The sequence below is a fragment of the Papaver somniferum genome, chromosome 7 (genome assembly GCF_003573695.1).
Source record: "Papaver somniferum cultivar HN1 chromosome 7, ASM357369v1, whole genome shotgun sequence".
Lineage (NCBI taxonomy): Eukaryota > Viridiplantae > Streptophyta > Magnoliopsida > Ranunculales > Papaveraceae > Papaver > Papaver somniferum.
This window is the reverse complement of record NC_039364.1, coordinates 48945045-48950894: the sequence shown is the minus strand read 5'-3', so window position 1 is coordinate 48950894 and position 5850 is coordinate 48945045.

The window sequence follows — 5850 nt, the reverse complement described above, 5'->3', positions numbered from 1 at the left end:
CCCCCCCCCCCCCCCACATAATGATCCGTAAACCATATGTATTTGTAGTATCACACTACACATTAATTCTTCCCCCTTTTGTCAATATAAATTGGCAAAGGTACGAAAACTAGTGGGATCCTCATGAAATTTTCACAGAGATACTTCATGACCAAAAGAGAATACCATATCAACTTATTTAGATGCCATCATAAATCCGAAGCTAAATGCATTCCTCAAGGAGTTTATAAAGATACAAGATAACCCTAATATTCCATAGCCGCACTCCCCACAAAGATTTGGCAATTAAGCGCAAGTTCAAAATGAACTCTCCCCCATAAAATGTCATTCCCGAAAGAACAACAAAGGAGACCTTGCTTTTACAAGAAAATAAGGATTTATTTGGACAAAATCAAATCACATGAAAACATGAATTTGCATCCAAAATATTCAATTGAATTATTCACAAAAGAATTCATGATTAATCCAATCGAAAAGCACAATTAAATTAACCACAAGAAAATCCATGATTAATTCAATTGGAATACACAACCAAATTAACCACAACGTGATCAATTCAATTGGTCATGCTCGACATAAGAGAACTTACGGAGCAACAACTAAAATAACCAAAAGAGAATGATCAATTTAGTTGGTCATGCTCAAACATAAGGAACCTTATGGAGCAACACAGTATATGCACAAAGATGTGGATCGGAGATCGACCAATACTGCGGAATAAACAAGGATTCATTCTATTTTCCATCACTATTTGCACAATGACATATAATAGACTTAATCCCTGTAAACAAAAGTTTTATCATTTCTTCCATCAAAACAATGACATAAAAGGATTTAACTTTTGTAATGTCAAAAGTTCATTATATCTTCTATCAATACATTCATACCGACATAATAGAGATAACTTTTGAACAAGTATGGGATAGTCACAGGTTCACGGACGTAAACAACATATCCCATAACAGTTTGCAATCTATAAAATCAGAAAGATTAAAATTGCAAAAATCATCTTCCAAAAACTTATAATTTAAATAAATAAATCTAAAAACATCGAAGATGAAAATCGTTGGACATAACTATGTGTACTCACAATAATGGCTATTCCAAACCCTAGTTATTCTTCAAAAAACAAGAAATAAATTCTCTAAAAGAAGATTTACTAGACATAATCAAAAATAACTCTAAAACAAAGAGCAATCACAAGTGATAATCATAGTTAAACTTCACTGGTTCTAAGACCTTCAAGCTTGTGACAGACAGAATTTACAGCATCCTCAGACACGACATTGAGACGATCCTTAAGACGTGTCTTCATTAGTGCGAGTTCGGTGTTGACCTTTATCAATTCGGTTCTTAACCATCTAGCTCTTTTAGAGTGTTAACAAGCAACAATTTTGCATCGTTAAACTTTTCGAAAAAGTTTTGAACAACTTCATTAGAAATCTCTTCATCATCCTCAATATCAGACAAGATATTAGGAGATCGAGAAGATGTGTCATCAGTTTACACAACAATTCCTTTTTCCTTCTCCTCGAGTGTGAGACTAAACCCCTTATTGATAAATCCTCTTGGGAAATAACAAGTTCCTGAAGATGATCCCATTCTTGACAAAGAGTATCCTGAAGTATGCGTATTATTCAACATGTGGGTTTGGTATTTAAATGGTTTCACATAAATCCTGAGGTTAGGGTTTCCAAAGTCGGTTCGTGACATCGACAAGGATACCCGTACAAACCCGAACGTGGACCATTATTCATATACAACTCAAAAAGAGAGGTACTCAATAGATGCAACAAAATACCGATAATGTTTGCCTATGTGAGAGAACTCACAGATCTTAGCTCAAAAAATTGTATTTATACAGGACAATTTTAGAGTAAGAGAGGTTGTTTTGACACATCAAAACGAGTTAAAACTATGACACAACAAAATATAAATGCTTAAGCAGAAGTGTTTGTCAATGATCATCCATCTAAGAACGACAAGAAAATAACATAGACAATCAGAGAAACATTTTGCCATCAGCATACCTGAACAATTCTCACTCTGTCAGGATTTTTAAAGAGAGTGAGGTTTCAACCTTGTGATTATTTGGCACAAGTATGATCCTTGAGCTCATTAAATGAACGTCGTTTCCGGTTAAACCTCTTCTTTCTGATCTTTGAAGGAAAACCATTATGATATGAAAAGTTATACAATTTACTATCATCAGAATATGACGCATAGTGATGATTCTTACCTGAAGAACTTTGGCCAGAGGGAACAGACAGCCTGTTGGTAATTTCTTTATATCCTTCTGTTTATGGGTAAAAACCGATTCTGTTGTTTTTTGGTAATTTGGGGTGTGTAGAATAAAAAACGAATCTAAACCCTAAACAAATGCACTGCACGGGAATGCTTTTAGGTTCGAGAAATCAATCTGTAAGACTCTGGCCTAAACCATGAAATGGTCGTTCCAGATTCAATTTGGTCACAAGGTGAAGGAGAAGGGTTTATCTTAGGGAGGGAAGCGGAGAAGGTGTTTGAGATCAGAATATTGAACTATGAAAGGGTGGTTGTTTATGACTTGCGTATCAGAAAATGGTTTCTGGCTACTTGTGTTGATAACACTTGTGTCCTTTTTGAATAGGTTGAAAACCTATTTATACAAGTCATTTGAGCGCAACCCTGATCTCTACGAAGTGGAAAAAGTTAAGTGGTGGAGTAATGGAGTTGTGTAAGAGGTGGTGAACATTGCGTGATCACATCTTCACCCACTACTCCATCATTGTTAACCATCCGTATTTTCCTAACACGTTCTCGTAATGAGCGCGTTGCGCGCTGTAAACCGCCAAACCAGTACTCTAGTAAGCATCCCCCAGTTTGTGACATGTTTGATGTCTCGAATAAGTGGGTCAAGTCGTGGGACCCACCGCGGAGAATAGCATGGTGCTATTAGGTGAAACAACAAAGTCGTTTATAAGGCCAATAAAAATATCGTATGTATTCGATGCATGTGAAGCATCGCATTTAAGCAGCTCAAACTAATCGATGCGTATGAAGTATCATTGTTTTTGAGCTTGATTGAATAAGTCGCGAATAAGCGTCTTAAAAGTGGAAGCTTGATCGACCACCTTTGGGGTGACCGTTTGGTGGCTCTAGGGGTCCGCCATTTCTTGGCCGATCGACTTATATGGAAGAAGGATGGCCGGTCTTCACAATGTTGCTTTGCTTGTTTTCTAAAAATAGATCTATACCATCCAACTAAGCTGGCGAAGTTGGTGGTCGTGATCGTTTGCGACAGTTTCATACTGTCGTTGACGCAACTTTAGGGTTTATGGAGCCGTGTGGACCACCTCTCTTTGGGCGTGCGTTTCGAGGCATTGAACCCTAGTTTGCATAGGCCGGTCAATCACATGTAAAGGTGGGTCTGCAGTGATCACGTTCACATCTTCGGGGACGCTTAAGATTAAATCTAAACCACTCAAATTAGCTGGCGAAGATGAGTGGTCGAGATCGATTTGCGACAGTAATATGTTGCCGCAAAGTAATTTTAGGTTTTTGAAAACAGCGTGCTTACGCTACTTTGGGCCGGCGATTTAGTGCACTTTGGACTTGCTATGGGCGAGTCGTTCGGCCACGTCTGGAGTTAGTTCGATGGTGAACGCGTTGGCATCTCTTTGGTTGCTCGAGATGCGATCCAAGCCGTCTGACTAGACTGGAAAAGTTGGACGGTCATGATCGATCTGCGACAGCTATGCATCGCCGTAACCCAAATTAGGGTTTTTTGAACACGACGTGTCTGCTCAAGTTTGTGCAAGCGGTCGAACACTTTATAAGCTCTCCATGGGGAAGTCAATCGTTAAAGAAGAAAGTGGGGCCTCCAATGATCATGTTGGGACTTCTTTAATTGTTCGTAGGAAGATCTAAGCCGTCCAATTAGGCTGGCGAAGTTGGGAAGACATGATAGCTTTTGAGACCGTTTTTTACAGTCTTAGATCGTTTGAGCTTTGTTTTAACGCAGCGCAAACGCCGATGTTTGGGTCGGCGTTTCAAGCACTTGTGCATGGGCAACGTGGGATTCGATCATCGAGGGAACTAGTGGGCCTGCCAGTGATTGCTACAGCGCCCTCTTGATCGCCCAAAGTTCAATCTAAGACGTCCAACTTGGTTGGCCAAGTTGGACGGACGTGATGACCTTGAGACCGTCCTGGTCGGTCTAGCTCGTTTGAGCTCCTCAATAGCGCGAGTACCCACGTTTGGGTCGGCGTTTGAAGTGTTTGTGGATGAACAGAAGACCACTGTATCGACTAGGGCACTAGTGGGCTCGTCAGTGGTCAATATAGTGATTGCCTAGTTCTGTTAGGAGTGAGCTATGCTTGTTAAATTGTGCGGCCATGTTGTGTGGCCGTGATTGTTTTCTGAGACTGACATTAACAGTCTAGATTTTATTTAATAATAAATGTGTGTTCACTAACTTTAATTAAAAGTGTGTGAACGCATTGATCTCTTTGTCAGAGAGCGATGTAGCCCGTGTGGGTATTTTCATGCAGATCTCAATGCTGGCATTTCGGGAGATTCATGCTACTCTGCTGAGAGTGAACACTTCATCATCATGTCATGTCAATAATGAGAGTTCGGATGGGAACATAGTACGGGAAAATACTAGGCGAGTCATGCATTAGTTAATAATACGGTAGGTCGAGATTTATAGGATATTTGGGATTGATGCACCATTCTGATAAATCTCATAAATATATCGAATTGTTCAATACATATATAATAAAGAGGTTTGAACACTCACTACTTTCAAATGGCTTTTATTCCTTTGCAGGATGAAAGCGCATTAAATGCAAGGTTTTACAATTTTGACCCCGAACTAAAAGACCACCATCAACATTAAGTCCCCTGCTTAGTACGTAACAATGACATTGTTGCGGAGTAAGCACTAGATGGCGATAGACAAGAATAAATCGAGAAAACAAAGTATGGAAGGATTACCAGGAAATATTGACGTACTGTTAGTCCGGCCACGTAGTATTGGCGCTCACGGGGCAGCTGCCCTCCTTAGTGCATGGTACAATAAAAAACCCTTTTTACATTCGTATTCCAAGATGTTCATGCATATAAAATGGAGGTCTTCCATCCTCTTTATTATCCATTTTGCCCGCGTATCTTCGTGCGGCAGTTGGTGCTCTGTGTTGATACCCCACAGGGAGGTGACTGCTACTTGAATTTGGAACAACGATCTCGCATCCCCAGTCATGCTAACTCGTAATCAGTTTGAACGCATTCCTTTTTGACCATCCAGCGTCCCTTCCTGGTTTTTAATTAGGGTTGCAACAAGAAGCATGACCTAGTCAGCGTTGAATCCTCGCCTATCGGGTGAATCTTGTTATAGCTCTTCAGTCTTGTTTTAGAGTTTCTGTCATGTGTATATACAGAGACATCCTTATTGTTCCGAGATACAAGTCCTCCTGCTGGGATTCCCTGCTTTCATCATGTCAGATAGAAGTGGATCATCTTCCTCAGCTCGGTCAGATTCTTCTGCTAAGTGCAAGCGACTCGTATCCAGAGTATGATTCTGAATATTTACTGATTTTGAAGTAGCGATTCTTCTTTTTCTTTTGATTTAATCATCATTTTCTTTCAGAGTGGCCGAATCCCTGAGCCTTGCGACGGTTCTCCTGCTCGAACTATGCGAGTCAAGAAGATCATACCGGTATATTTTCCACTAGTGAATGTGTATTCATCTGTCATGGCTGGTAGATGACGAGATCTTCTCCTTCTCCTCTTTTTTTTTTCTTTTTTTTTTTCAAAGATATCCTTCTGGAACATGTGTAACAGTGGTTGATGATGAGGATTTAACCA